The 16373-nt window shown below is 40.2% G+C and overlaps 1 protein-coding gene across 1 annotated transcript in view; it reads right to left on the bottom strand.

Annotated features, from left to right (window-relative positions):
- The window catches only part of SVEP1 (sushi, von Willebrand factor type A, EGF and pentraxin domain containing 1), a 133536-nt gene that overhangs the window by 85370 nt on the left and 31793 nt on the right, over positions 1–16373 (bottom strand). The gene's annotated exons all lie outside the window — the stretch shown is intronic.

Genomic DNA, 16373 nt, shown 5'->3' with positions numbered 1-16373 from the left:
GGGGTGAAGTAAAGCCTGTCAAACTCGGTGGACGTCTCTCCAGTGACTGCCTGGGGACTGATATTAGGTCCATGATTAATCTTCTTCAAAAGAAGCCCAGTCCCAGAAGAAACACCAGATTTTCACTGATAAAACCTGTGCTGACCTCATAAAGACATTCTTGATCTAGAGGTGTAATAACTTAGTTCAGATGAAATCCTCGCCATTCAAAACTATACAGAGGTTTAATGCAAGTAAGATGTTAGCAACAAGCTAGCACAAGCTATCAAAGAACCCTGCCTTTGATTTACACATTATGATTATATATGATCTACACACTATCCTTGTTCAAACATATGAAACTAAAACAATTAGGCAATTAATCAAAGCAACTGCTCACTGAAGCTTTTGCACTCATTTATATCCCATTTAATATTTTTAACTCTGTGCATCTACATGCACAAGCGTTGGCGAGATTCAGGAGATGTCTTCAGAGGTAGGGAAAATGCATAGGGAAAAGACACCTCTCACCTGAGAACTACAGATTGATTGTTAAGTCCGAGTCTTATCTCTCTCTGCCTTGAATTCTATTCTTCAGGAAACTACCATAATTATCTTTATTTATTTCATGATCATGTGAGAAACAGGGGAATGACTAATCAACAGATGCTGAAAAAGTGAAGTACTGATTGACTAGATTACCACTTGAAAGAGAACTCAGAGACACTTGTGCTGAAAAACATACCTGTGATGTAAAGTTCAGGAAATATTTTGAGAAGGTTATATAATATTAACACTATAGCCCAGCCAAAAAAGCTCTCATTTCATTAATTTCATCATCTACAAATTTTCGTAATGGCCACACTTTCTCTTGCAGAGTGCAAGTCAGCCTCTCATTTCCTCCCCTCAGTAGAGTCACTTTGTACCATCTGACGTAGCTCTGGATGGTAGAAAGAACTGTATGACCATAAACACTTTCAAGTGCCTTTCTCCTTCCATAGCCAGGTCTGCTCTGCTTCTGGAGCAAATATCTCCCATTCAGGTATAATTCCAGGAGCTGAGAGATTCTGGCAGTATCAGTCTTCTCTTTGGTAGGTATTGGACCAGATCTGTTTATTCTGTGAGTTAGCTGCTAAGATCCTCTGACTCTTGTCTTAATTGGAAACAACTTCCCGTGTTCTATGCAACTGAAAAAAAAAACGAACACCAAAAGCCAAGACCAAAAGAAACCTCTGCCTCCTTTTTTCTCACCTGTCAAAGGAGAATAGACCTTCATAAAGAAGATTGTATGGATTATACCTTAAAAAATCAACCCATGTGAACAGTTAGCCCCTCTTTCCAGAAGAAACATGATCTTTTGAATAGCTTCCAGAGGTAATATTTTAATTTCCTTTTCAGAGAAATTTGCAGTTTTATTTTGAAGACAGCAAATGAGTGGCTAGCAGTTAAGAGAAGATTTTGGATGCTGTAAATTGCCTTCACAAATCTGTATTTTAAACACAGTTTTAACAAGACAACGAAAATACTTTATCAGTAAAAGATGTAAATACAAGTCAAAGCATCCCAGGAAGGAAAAAGGGGCTGAAAAATCCAATCAGAATTAGACCTGGGAATTCTTCATTTTTGTTTTGGAACTTTTGGAAAAGCATTTCCAAAAAAAATACCTGCCCTATAGTTCACCTCATCTTCCTATCTAAGACTTTCCTCTTGGACTGTTGCCACTTCTTTCCCCTCTTCTGTGCAGAAATTACCCCCTTGGACATCAGGTCTTTCTGAGACATTCTCTCATGCTTCACATGTTCACCTCCAAACTGGATAAGTATCAGAGGTATTATTCTGAAACCTCTGAAATACTTCCCTCTGGCACTTTGTGGAAATCTCAGTGCATAATTGTTAAAAATAATTGGAATACAGCACAAAGGACTGAAGTGCATCTGAAAGGATTCAGGAAGGAGTGCAAGTTAAGCATCACAGGACACCTTCTGTATGACAAACTGCCTTCCATGTGCCAGCAAAAGTAAATTAGTTTCTTCTGTTCTATGTGTGGCATACAAAATGACATCTACAATAAATCTTTCACTAAAAAACAAAAAAAACCAATCAAAACCAAACAAAAACAAACAAAAAAAACCTCACTCCAATGAAACGAACAAAAACCAAAACCAAACTTAAACAAAAACCCAACCTAACTTCCCTCTTTCTTGCAACCTCACCTTAGATGAAGAAGCAGCAGCTCTTTTCTGTTTGTCTTTTGAGAACCACGGAATAATAATAATCACCCTTACTATAACACAGGCATTTTTAACAACAAACCCAGTAATCTGCTTAGGGTTTTGAATCAGTCTGGTTTTGACAAAAAAGGGTTCATTCTGAAATTACACTTACAATTTGCTCTTTCCACTGGAGCAGCAATACGTAAATAATACTGTTAAAATAGTTATTAATGTCTCTACTGGAAAAGACAGGTTTCCCAACATGTCCTGATTCTTTTTGTATGCTTCAAATGCTTCCCCCATTGCCTTTCTAAAAAATCGAACTACATCCTCTCTTGGCTTTTTCTGTAGAATTTTCTCCAAGCCTGAATCCCTGAACTGCTCATTGACCTCACATCTCCCGCAGATGTGTTTAGCTACAAAACTCCATGCAAGCTACATTTGACATTTCCACAAGACAACACTTGGTTACAGAGCTATTTCCAAGTGTGTGAGATCACACAGTCTGTCCCGTTATGTAAAAAAATGTTTTAGGAATGGAGCATAAGCTTGCTGACCTCTGCGTGTTTCCATCACAGCTGTAGAGGTTAGCCTGGCCACAGCTTAGGTTAAAACCATCCAAAATCAGCTATGGAAGAGCAGAGCTTCGGCCATCTGCGCTAGACTGGACTTGTCCATATCTGACCCAGCTGGGCTGCAGAACCAGGCCTTCCTGCTCTAGACAGCACTACAGCATGGCCCAAGTCTACACACAGCGATGCCTTCAGAGGCAGGAGACAACCTGAAGGGCAAGCACACGTGGCCCCATCCATGACCGATCATACAGTTGTCCCTCTGTGGTCCCTTCTGAGAATCAAGCAGTGCCAAATTTTCATTGCATTCTAGTCACCAGTCCACACTCACTGACATGCCCTCTAAACTCACAAATACTGACTGCAGGGAGAGATCTTTTTCTCCAGGGCTAATCTGTAAAAACAATTTAATTTATTTTCAAGGCTTCCTTCCCCTTGCCAATAATGTGATGGTATAAAAAGGCTCAAAACAGTGTGCAAATTAACCCCAGTGTAAATAAGCATCAATGTGGCACTGTCATGAATGAAAAAAAAGCAAGAATTTTAAAATGTGGAAATAATATTAACAGTATCAGCCTTTAAACAGAGGGGACACTTATGTGCACATCTGCATATATGATCTTCTCAACAAAAGATTTAACTACTGCCTGCATGTGAACCATGTTGTTCTTTGCGCAGAAGCCAGGGGAGGAGCAAGGAAATGTTTTTTGTTTAATGTCATTCTCCTCCTGAGACCAGAATAGTGAACACTGAGTTACACCAGAGGATTACTTCTTTGTTACAGGAATGAAAGGATATCTGGAAGCAGGGATTAGCGTGTTAACTCAAACAAGCACAGGCCCCAAATTCCCCAAGCACAGAAAGATGGCTCACATATAAGTTGTCATCGACAATGACCTGCTTGCAAAAAATGGTAGATATTCACTAGCGATTCACATTCAGATTCTGTTGTCCTTGGTAATGACAGTGCAATAACCTTCTGGTCAGAAATGGGAATGATATAATACATGGTTACTTCAGAACGCTTCCTGCATTTCCCTCCTAAGGCTATATAACTAACTGAAATAATCTAAGAAAATCCAGCAGGTCTCTTCTTGTTTTGAACACTACACGGCTTGGTGACCTCTTACACCACCAATGGAACACAATTTGTTACTCCTTTATCTATGAAAAAAAATAAATCTATGCATAGAAAAGAAATCACTAAAAAGGAAATATAACACAAGTTTGCTAGAAACAAAGACCCACAAGGTGGGCACAAAAAACATTTCAGTCAATGCATATGTATTGACAGCATAACTGTTTGTCAAGACATAGCATAAAGCTCAACAAAGGACAGGGAAAGTTTGGAAAGTCCACCAAAATTCGATATTTTAATCTTCAAGCAAGAAGAATTTAACATTGTAAAAGTGACAACATAAACCAAGGTATTTTTCAGAGATTGACCAAACACTTAACATGTGTTATCCAGTTTGACTCTTAAAACTGCAAATAGTAAAGCCAGTGGCAAAGCCAGGTCAATCAGTATTGAACCCCTATGATGGCATAAAGACCCCAGTCTGGATTTAAACAGATAGAGACCATGTGTCAAAGGGCTGTACTCTGTGACACAGGGTTACAATTCTTTCTCTCAGTGTATGAATACCAACTTTAAGGATAAACAATTTCACTTTAAAAATGCAAATCTTTTAAAATCCTGGGATGGCAAGCAAGCTGAATTTCCTCTCCAGCTACCACTGGTATATCTAAGCCACTGAAATGAAATTATTCTTCATTTATCCCAGTGTAAGAGAGAGAAGAGTCAAACTCTAGGTATTTCAAAGATTAATTTGAGGGATTTTTTACTTTCTTCAATGCATAATTTCTCCCACTAACTACATTTACTAAGTAATCCTTGGTATGAGCTGTTTTATCCACACTTGATGCTAATGAAGGATCCGATTAAGGGTTTATGTTTTGCGGGATATGACAGGAATCAGCTCGGCAAGATCTCGCTCTCTCCTGCATCAATCTGAGCTCTATTAGTACACTGCTACTGTGATAATCATAGCCTCTAATTCTCATTTTCCCCTCATATGTATACAGCCAAAATGAAACGATGCCTTGATGCAAATCACAAATACATAAACGGTCTTCGTAACTCGAGCCCCAAACTTCTTACATGAGGGAAGAAAGCCTAATGTTTTATGCTACTGTAATCACTTTTATGACATTGATTACACAGATACACATTCAACACAACAAAGTGGTGAATCTGTCCCAGAATCAGAGTATACCATGAATAACTATTCTTATTTTGGTTTGCTGGTGTCTACTAAAAATGATGCAATTCATAGGTCTATAAACAACGAACACTGCCTGTTTGTATTCAATTCTTTCTCTTTTTCCTCAGTTTTTGCTACTGAACATACACGGAGAGGAGATTTTTGGTTACGTGGGTCTGTAACTTGGCATATGCAGTCTCATGCTTTTATTCATTCATTGGAAGCTATGAGGAAGATCCAGTGTGTGTGCCTAGAACTACTCTGAGTTACAGTCCACAACATCAGGACAAGCAAAACCTCAAATTAACATACATTTATATGCCTGTGGAGGGGAAATACAGCTGAAGGTGTGGGATCTCTCTCTCACTGCTTTACTTCATCTTGGCAATGGCAAAAAACCCACTGAAAATTAGAAAGTATGTTACCCTGATCTTTCACGTGTGTGAAACAAGTGCTGTGGTAGCTGTGTTTGCCATCAGTCATGTTCTAAATTTGTCATTGTGAACAGGCCTGACTATAAAGCTTAGTTATTTTATCAAGGAGAAGTAAAAATTTTAATGAGGAGAGAAGTCCAAAGAAGATTATTCTGTACTACATCTTCCTACCCTGGTATCTGCATCTCCCATTGTGACAAAGTACTACACAATCAGATTTGCTTAAAGGCCAGGAGGACCCTCTACTAGAAGCACTAGGAACAAGGGGCTGTTATGTATTCCCTGTGACAATGGCCTGCCAAATAAAATACGTTTTACAAGAATAATGCATGCTGTCACAGATGAAATGGGGGTTGCCATTCCATGTTGAGCAGCCAGAAATTTCCTAACACTTTCCATCTTACTGCTGCAGTAAAGGAAGAGTTTGGGCTGTCCTGCAGTACTCCCATGCAGTGCTGTCCAACCCTCCCTACTGCCTCCATAAAACATTCTGCTGCTGCTGCACAATTCACTTGTGAGTAGCCTCTGCAAGGGAAGAATGTGAACAACACGACAGGCAAACTCATGGAAGCCATGATTGCCTGAAACTCCCCAGTTCCCCTGCCCTTTCCAAATATTTCACAGTGATATCTCTTGGCTGTTGCTGTAACTGTTGTAATCTGCAAGTGTGGTGCAAGCTGACCCAGGATTCTGCAATTTTCAAGTCTATACTACCAAACCAAACAATGAATTAAGGTTGTGGGTTTCTCTCCTGGTGTTTAAAAGCCAAATGATGCTCAGCTTGGGCCAACAGAAAAACAGACTGCCCTGGGCCCTGAAATGTACCTCACTGGTCCTGCATATGAGGAGCTTTAAGCCTGCTTCTCAAAGATCTTGCATACCCTGAGTTTCTAACGTAGAGACGGCCTCCAGGAGACACAGCTTTTACTGTCACATTTAAGTTATCTGGGAAAGTTTTGTGGGTGTGTGTGTTGTTTTTTGCTTGTTTGTTCATTTATTTATTTATTTTTTAAATCTCCCATATAGAAGGTTTGCAGAATGTGTTATTTGTGCCCATGAAATGCTTTTGAAAAGCTAAGATAAAAAAAATGTAAACCTTTGGCAGATACTGTAATCCACATTTTGGCAGTTTGCAACATGTATGGTGACATAAAAAAACCCCACATGAGCCAGGAGCATGCTAGGATTACAATAAATATGCAAGGAAGTGGCTTTAGTTAAACATTTGACATGTATGACTTATACAAAGACTGTGAAAGAAAACCTTGAGCTTGCCTTTAAGTGTAGGGATCAGGGAAGGATTTCTGCTAAGTCCCAGCATGTTCTCCAGCTCTTTAATATCTCCTGTTATCCCCAGCATGTGATCTGCATTAATTTCAGATAGCATTGAACCTGCTCATCCATCTGCTCTTTGTCAGTATCCCTTAAGCATCCTCTCACAGCAACATGATTAGCAATTTAACAAGCTAGATGTCTTCTCTCTTCCTATTTGATGTATTTTGCTCCATCTCTTTATTAGACTTACAAACCTCCTCTCACTGGGGAGAGCAGGCTGAGACAAGCCTGAAGTTTAGCTACTTCTATACAAGATACATGGGGAAGGGTTCACTTAAACCTTTTTACCAAGTTTACAGACATAAAAACTGCAGTATTCGACTACCAAATAGGCTGCAGCATTTGGAATGGCACTTTGAGATGGTGTAGCTCTAGATCTTTAAGCACTTAAAACAGTCATAATAAACTTTCAGCAGAAATAACTTGTTCATGATAAAATTGAGACACTTGGAGTCGTAGAACTGGAAAGCTTCTCTGGAAGAAGATGCAGTCCCTTGGGTGAGCATCCCACTTCAGCACTCCAAGCATACGCAGTGTGGGGAACTATCTGCCTGCTGAAGAACATGAGCCCAAGAGCTGTCACAGCTTGTACAAGCTAGGATGCCTATGAGGACCTTCTTCCACAAGTGAGTCACAACTATGCTGAGCATCCCTACGTAGGCTTGGGTCCAACACACTTAGATAGGGGAATATATAGAAAATCCATTTATGCTCAGTTTTAAAACTTTTTTAAAAAGCAGATCAACTATCATATGTTAAAAACACAGTAAGTGCCTTGAACAGATTAACACTTGAACTGCACATGTGCATCACAAGAACACAGAGCCTTTAAAAGTATTTTAAATGTTTTACAATCATAGAAATAACAGTAGTATATACACTTTCATGGAGGGCAACTTATGTCTTTCTTTCAAAGCAGGCAGCTCACTCAGGAATAAAAAAAAAATCTGATTCCATGTACTGTATTGTAGCTTAAAAAGAAGCTTTACTCATGCTTCCTTCAAGCCACAAATTCACAGGATATATCCTGACAACATGCGTAATTTGTGTACACAGAAATGGCATTCATGCATTGAAATGAAGCTCTTCTGGTTTAAATCTCTGTGGCATTTTAGACAGTGTTTACAGGTTTGCTGTTTGCACTGATATCAAGTCTAGCCTTGGTGATACATTTGGAGAGCATAACCAAAACAAATAAAAACACGCCTATTAGTGACTGATATCAGCTCATGACAGTACTTCTGATTTTTAGAACCTGGATACTGATGTACATCCTCGTGTCCCTGCAAATTTCTAATACATATTGTGCTAAAAGTGTACAACAAATTCTGAATCTACAAAAAGGTCTTACTAGGAAATTAATGTAGTGTATTGTGTAAAGTTTGCCATACAGAGATTCTTTATGACTTTTTTTTATATGCAAGTGAAAATTTTGTGTCCAAAACTACCCACACAATCAGATCCTTACTGAAACAGGGAAATAAAATCAATTCTCAAAATGCTTTTCTCATAGCAGAACTAATACATAGCAGGCTCCTCCTCTACTCTGATATGGTTGAGGCTGCAGCTGAAGTTCTGCATCCAGTTCTGGGCTCCCCAATTTAAGAAGCACAAGGAATTACTGGAGGGAGTCCAGGGGTGTGCTATGAAGATGATGGGGGGCCTAGAGCAACTTCCTTATGAGGAGAGATTGAGAGAGCTGGGTCTCTTCAGCCTGGAGAAGAATGAGAGAGGATCTCATCAGTGTTTATAAATATCTCAAGGGTGGGTGTCAAGAGCATGAGATCAGACTCTTTTCCGTGGTGCCCAACAACAGGATAAGGGGCAATGAACACAGCCTGAAGCATAGGAGGTTCCATCTGAATATGAGGAAAATTCTCTTTACTTTGAGGGTGGCAGAGCCCTGGAACAGGCTGCCCAGAGAGGTTGTGGAGTCTCCTTCTCTGGAGACATTCAAACCCGCCTGGACACATTCCTGTGTGATCTGCTCTGGTGAACCTGCTTTAGTAGGTGAGCTGGACTAGAGGATCTCCAGAGATCCCTTCTAACCCTAAACCTTCTGTGATTCTGTGATTCTCTGGACGTGGTCTTCACCATAATCACAGACACACATTCCTCAGTGAACCTTAATCACTGCAGATGTCATAGCACACAGTAGTACCATTCTAAGTGGCCTGGATCTCTGGATAGTTTCCTGCTATTTAAGTACATAAATACTGAAAAGCAACATCATAGCTGACAGAAGGAGTTCTGTGTTGAGACAGAAAAGGGAGGGCCAAGAAAAGAACATATTTGCAGAGGAGCATTCAAATCAGATGCAAGGACCAAAGTCACCCTATACTTTCTTATTACTTCTCATTTTACCACCAAATGCATCAGTCCATCACCTCCCTAACAGGATGGACTAATAAGCAGCTACTAGATGCCCAAAGGGACAAAACTGTCGCTAAACCAAATCCCAAGGGATAGCAGTTAGATACATCCAATGAGTGATACATCTGGGCTGCACTATATGCTGTTTGGTTAACTTCCACTTGAGCTAGAGGCATACACTGGACAGTATGAAATAGTTCTCCTTTATCCACAATGGGAAAGAGGGACTACTTGGAAAAAGAGAAGTCTGAGCTGGGGCTGGGAAAAAAAAATTGGTTCCTTTACAACTCCTGATGTGCAACACTCAGAGGAAGCTGGACACGAGTGGGAATCTACTCCACTGCCTATGACTCTTGGGACGGGCTGCAATCGCCACAACTCAGCCCACGCTTGCTCAGCACAGCCTACACTTTCTGACAGAGCCAACAGTCTCAGGTTACAAGCCTAACTCAACAGATCACCTTCTCCAGGGATTCTTCAAAGGCAATTTTAACCAAAATAAGGGCTGAGGGCTTAGAAACTGATAAAGCATCTACTCCAAGCTCCACAGCACTGACAGATTTCTGTGGCAAAGAACATGCCTGATGATTCATGATCCACTTCCATTGTGTTCACCACTCAGCAACTTGAACAGTTTTGTGTTTAGTGATTCTTGGGACTTACAATTGTAACTAAAAATCACTCTCTGGTCAAACTGAATGAGCAAACTGGCTTTCCTTAGAGCAGCGAGCTGTATGAGGAACCCAGGAGTCTGAGACTCCACATCCTCCTATTTTCTCCTTCTCATTCAGGTAAAAATTCTGAATTTGCTCTCTGGCAAAATATTAACAAACCCCTGTATGGTCCTAAATTTTATTACTAGTTGAATGTGAAACACTCCCTTTCTGCTGTTGCTTCCAACAACCACTCCCAGCAGCTGTTGGTGCATATGATCAAGAAGGAGAAAAAAAAAACCCAAACCTATTTCTGCCTCCTTTCTCTGCAGATCAGAGTAGTTCCAGTTGCTGAATCACAGATGGGGAATGCAGCAAGTAAAAGCTATTATAAACAGGAAAGTAAAGCCATTTCTGCCAGACCTTCAGTAAACTGTCACTACTGCATTAGGTGCCAAAGTTGGCCTCTTTTCCACATCCCTTATTTTTATCATTAAATATACTTTTCAGTAACAGTGATTATACTTCTATTAATTAAGATTTCCGAGCACTGAAGATAGAGCTCATGACTGTGCAGATGGAGAACATATGTCACTACTTCCATGTTTATTTACTCAGCAGCCCAGGGTGAGAGTCAGACAGTTTTGGGTTAACTTAAGAGAGCTGAAGCACATGCAATGGCTCAAGCCAGTAATCAGACAATAAAAAGTGGTGGGTTTGCCAATTATTTTTTTTACATGTTGTGAAACTAGACTGGCTATCCCTGTGTAGAGTTCAGTAAACTGTTGTAATCTCCATGTTATAGTTTCCACTTAATTCCTGGAATCACTACTGATACCCATGATTTACTGTGAAAAATGCCATAAATCCCACCCTCCATTCTTCATGCAAAACTCTCATGGAAACTGACAGGATCTCCTGAATTCTTTTAAAATTATCTAAATACGTAGATCAAAATACAGCCTCATTTATGGAAAGTAAGAGCACTGAGAGACCTCGATCACTATGCTCACTATTAACTGCTGCTTACTCAAGAAACATTAGGAGAAGTGACTGTTTCTCACTTAATTTCTGTGATTTTCCCTTCTCCTTTGCCCCTTGCATTTCTTTGCAAGACATAAAGGAAGTCCTTAACGATGGATCTGACTCTTGCTAAAGTAATGTCAGCTGCAAGCAAAAGGGTCACCTCAGATCTGAACTGAAGGAATGTGTTTTAAATACTAAGTCCTGTGCCTGCCAACAAAGTGAACTTTACTACCACAAGAGCTATAGTAAAAAAAATTAAAGATAAAAAAGATTATGTTACAGTACAGCAACCAAATACACATCCTTTGTCCTCAGTCTAACAAAGCTTCCTTCTATGAAGAACCTCCACTAAAACATTTCTGAACAACACCTTTGTATCACCCACTGGACAGCACTAATCTGGTCTCTGTCCCTTGCCGCTCCACAAAGATCTTCTGCAATGCAAGAATTCTCCTGTAAAGCAGGAATCCCTGGTTAGTAAGTCAGGTGTTTGTAAGGCCCCTTATTGCCATCAGTATTGACCAGAAATGTGCTAAAGCAGCAACCTGCTTTACTGAAGAGCAGTTGTTTAAACTGGAATGAAACAGCCTGATGCTGCTGCTTGCAAAAAGGGAGCAGGGCAAGAGCAGAGTGAGATTCTTTCAAGAACTGTCAGGCGCTCAGCCTCTCTGTACATAAAGTGAAACTATGCTCTGTCCCCCTCCTCCACTCTCTTCTCAGCTTTAAGAATATTTTTTTTTCCACCTTGAAGAAGCAGAATCACTTGTTCTCCTTCTAAAAGGCAGTGAGATCCTTTGTGTGTTTTGGGAGGAAAAAGATCTGCCACATTTCTGCTCCTACGTTCTCTAAATGCATGCCCCTTTTTCTGAGCTTTTTTGCCACAAACAAGGCCATCTATACCTGCAGAGGTGGAGAATAAGAAGGTGGAAACATTCTTAACTGCAACCTGTAGAAAAAAAAAAAAAAGAAACAGCAATAATGATTAAATCACTGCTTAATGTATCGAGGACTTAGAATTATTAAACCACTGATTTTTAGCTAGGAAATCTATTGGTAAACAGAACTTGATTCCAGTTAGATATGTTCACAAGATAATTAATGCTGTCTAAAAATATGCTAGCTTTTCCTCAGTTGGAGCCAAGTTCTTTGCTAATTTCTTGCACTTTTGCAGACTGTGAACCAGTGAGGGATGCAAGTGACAGATGATGAACTACCTCTCTCATGTAGGAATGTACAAGGCACTGCACCTTCTATTTCAGCACAGGAGGCCTCCCAAAAATGACCTTAAAATTAGGGAGAATAAATCAACCTAACATCATTGGGAGTGAAATTTAAGATGCTACAGACAACTTTGTGAAGCACCACATTCATAGACATCAAACTTGTTACTTTTAATACTTGTCTGTGCTGCAGCCTTCAGGCAAAAACCAGACAAGTAACAGCTGTAATCTGTCACTGCATCTTGAGAGAGATAGGTAATGAAAATGAGGCAGGGGGAGAACAAGAAGACAGTAAGGTGCTTCTCAAATGTTCTCAGGGAGCACATTGCCTTCTTGTCTGTGACATAGTGGAAAGTGTCCAGGCAGTTGCCGAAGAGCTGCTGGTGATGGTAAAGAGCTCTTGGGAGAGTGAAGATATCAGAATCCTGGAGGCTGTCAGAGCATGAGACCTCGTTTATCAACTGGAACTGAGAGCTGTGCAAACTACACTCTTAGGGCCAGAGAATAGCTTAGTGCTGGTTCTAGGCTCAACTCCTCTGGCACCTAAGCTAGGAGAGTGTTTATCATGCATGAGTACTAAAAAGGACCATCAAAGCTAGGTGGTGGAACATGTTTGAATGAAGGTAACACTCAGCTACTGTTACATTAAAGAAATACTGGCAGAGGGTTCCTCAGTGTCTGAGCCTGGTATGCTATTTCTCAGTCCAATTTTTGGTGACATTACTTCTGTTTTCATGGGTGTGGACTGTGGGCACAAGCTGGGCTGTGGGGCTGCCTAAAAAAGCCATGCATTAATACAGCTGCTATTCCCATTGCTGAAATAAAGTCACTAATGAAGACCAAGTGTCCTTGCCTTTGTGTACTCCTGTGCCATGACCTAGTCATCACCACTGTGCCACCATCGGGACAGTTTTGTGAAGTGTTTTTGGCCAACCAGGAAGAATATGGGTGCCCACAGAAGTCCTGTGTTTTAGAAGTGGTGTTGAATTTTGTAAGACATTGTATCTTGAATTTCCATTCAGAAATAAAAGAAAGCAAATTTTTTATACGTGTTTTACTCCCCTACAATTCAGAATCACACAAAAATTGAAGTGAAGGGGTACGCAAGTGATTGCATAGTTTGATCTTCAGTATTTTCAGGCAAAGGCTTAGACTTTGTAAAGAGGGAAGTTGAATATTTGCATTTCAGATGATGTTCTTTGCCAAGCTGATAACAGAAACAGGGCAAGAGGACCAGAGTATATTTAGGTATACACACTAATGCCTCTGTGAGATAGATAGTGATAGAAGTCGAAAAGAAATAGAAACTACATGTAGCTCTCGTGTATAACCATGAGGTTTGGTAAACACTCCTTACACTCTGTGTTGACACCAAGGCTCCTCAGAATAAGGCTATTCAGCCTCCCACTCCCCTTGTACTTAGAAAAATCCAGTCCTGTGAACTGAGTTCCTTGAGAGAGTAACTTTTGCAGCATTTCATAATCCTGCAGGCAAACCCCTCTTCCATACCCTCTGCTTTAAGATCTATGGCACCTCCGTGACACAGATGTAAAAGAGATGTAAAAAAGATGCAAAAGATTTAAACTAGTTAGCTGCTGCCTTTGAAGTTACTAGAGCACCTCTACACTGGCCTGGAGTCCCAAGAGTAACCACAGACACGGTCTTGCTGCTGTAAGCTGCATTGGGATTGTCTCTTGTGGTAGATGCTGAAGTTATTGCAGCAGGCTTTAACAGATTGCTGTTCACGGGCTTCATGGGATGCTCTGAGGGCAGCAGATGGACAAATAGTGAAATGAGGGACAGGAAAAGAAAACACAGCATCAGGACAACATTTTCCTCTAAAGCTTCAGACGTTCTCTCACAGAAATTAAGCTCAGAATATAAATATATGTCTTTGAATTAATATGACTTAGAGTATTCCTGGTCAAGTAAATGTAGGTGTTTCTGTGTTCCACCAGAACACTGACATTTCCTTGCTCTATCTCTATACAGTTTTTAATACCACCTATGTGTATTTCTGGATAAGAGTTTTTCTAGGGGAGCACAGTCAGAACATAGAGGTTGGATTCAATGATCTGGAGGGTCTCTTCCAACCCAAATGATTCTGGGATTCAGTTATTCTAAGCATTTTTCTGTCATAAATCCATAAAAACTGTAGCTAAAGGGAAGCCTGACAACAGTAATAAAAATGTTATACTCTGAACTGTTCTGCAAAGTCTTAACCAACAAACAGGCCGCAATTAACAGCAATAATATGTGAAAAACAAACAACACAAAAACAACAAACAAAACAATAAAGAAACCCAAGCATGCAGCCACAACGTAGGAAAGTTTTTGTACTTTATCTTCTGGCATTCTTGTTTGAGAAACAAACTACATGCCACAGGGAGATGGAAAATTTGCGTGGGTATTTACTATGGCATTTACAAGGGAACACTCTTTGAACTTTTTGGGCCTAAAATCCACTTATTTTTTAGCTATCCTCAGAATGTTTCTTTTGCTCTCATGGACAAAACCCAAGCAGATTTGGCCAGGAGGAGCCAGATCTTAGGTTGTTACAACAGTGTGAAGCTCTGCATAAAATCAGTACAGCTGCACACACACCTACACAGATGGAAAATTTGCCATTCCTCAGTGCTTAACACTAATGAAAAACTGCAACTTTGTACTTAATTGTATAGTTTTTTGATTCAAATCCACCAGGTCCAAACCATAACTAAACAACATGACTAAATTAGACCATGTGATTAACTACATTATACACACTTCTGTAAAATCAATCTATCCCAACTTCCCCTGCTCCCCACCCCCAGCAAAGGTCCATTCATTCTTCCCATTCTTGTGGAGGAAAATACTTCACATTTAATAAATTTCAGGCTAGGGAGAAAAAATACAACTCCTCAAACTATCTTCAGATGTCAGCCCTACTAAAACATCTGCATTGGAAGTGTGAGTTGCTGGTCTGGCTTTGTTTTGCATGGTAACGAATTAAACCCTAGGGTTTTGGCCTGAAGTTGTTCCCATTTCTGCGCAGTCCTGATTTCTGTTTTCATCAAAACACCAACAAAACCAAGAGAAACCAATTTCCTGTTTGATGAAACTGATCTGTGTTGCTACTTTCTCATTCTCTAGGGACCCGGTCAGCACTGTTTCTGGGTGAGAAGGTGGGCCATCTGCTGTAGGTTTTTGAGTGACAGAAGAAAACAAGGCTGCTTATAAGAAAGCAGACCAAACTTCTCCCATCCATTCTGGCAGCTGGGTACCTGGCAGATAGATTAAGCTTATCATAAAATGTCTGCAATTTATTTGCCCTAATTGTGCTCCAAGTTGAGTGGGCTTTTGCACTCTTTTCATCATGATGTTTTTCCAGCATACTCTTCTTTGCTGGAGTGGTACCAGAGTCTGAAGTACTTCTGGACCCCTGTGGCTGAAAAAACAGAGAACGTGCACAGTGGAAGGCAGTGAAGAGCATAGTTGCAGAAGATGGAGAGAGAGGGCTTCTTCCCTGGAAGTGACTCTGAAATGATCTGAGGAACCTGCCAGACAATTTTCCACAGAGAGCACAAAGAAGGATAGGACTGAACATTAGAGGCAACAGAAAGGCATCTCATCCCTTCTCGCTACTCTCTTTCCTCTCTTACGACAGCGGTAATGGACACCATTGGTGGGATGGCCAAATGGACAGACGGCAGTGGAAGGAACACCTACATTACCGTTTGGGTAAATATCTCTTGAAAAGATTTACTTAGGTCAAAATCTGCAAACAAATGACTTATTTAGCTGTGGGTTATGACCCAATGAGCTTTGTGCACCTTTCCTTATACATTTTCTTCTCCCTCTCAGCAAATCCAGGGCAATTAGCAGATGACCATCTCTGAACACTTGAAAAAATGATGCAAACTGCATCAAAGACTTGCTTCATATCGGAAGAGAAGCAAACAAGTATATTTAAAATGTTGAAGGGAATAGTACTCATTCTTACAGAGAATACACTTTGCAATATTCACTGGGCTGGGTAGAGTGAATTTCACAGTATAAGTCAAAACAATGATTTAAAAATAAAATTAAAATATTAATACACTCTGTGTTTAACTGGAAAATGATTCTGAGAGCTAAGAGTCAAATTTGTTTGACCAAGTGACAAACACACCACGTACAATCCATCAAACTCCAAATGCAGAGACACTGTGACTGCCTGATTTTGTCACATTAAGAGAGCTACCTCCAGTCTGATTAAATGAATCAGCTTTGACAAGACTTAGGGAACAACTTAGTGGTGCTACGAATCACAACACCTACTCACA

This window comes from Columba livia, chromosome Z, assembly GCF_036013475.1.
Source record: "Columba livia isolate bColLiv1 breed racing homer chromosome Z, bColLiv1.pat.W.v2, whole genome shotgun sequence".
In the NCBI taxonomy this organism is placed as follows: Eukaryota; Metazoa; Chordata; class Aves; order Columbiformes; family Columbidae; genus Columba; species Columba livia.
The sequence above is the reverse complement of the archived record's forward strand: the minus strand, read 5'-3'. Positions and strand labels throughout refer to the sequence as shown.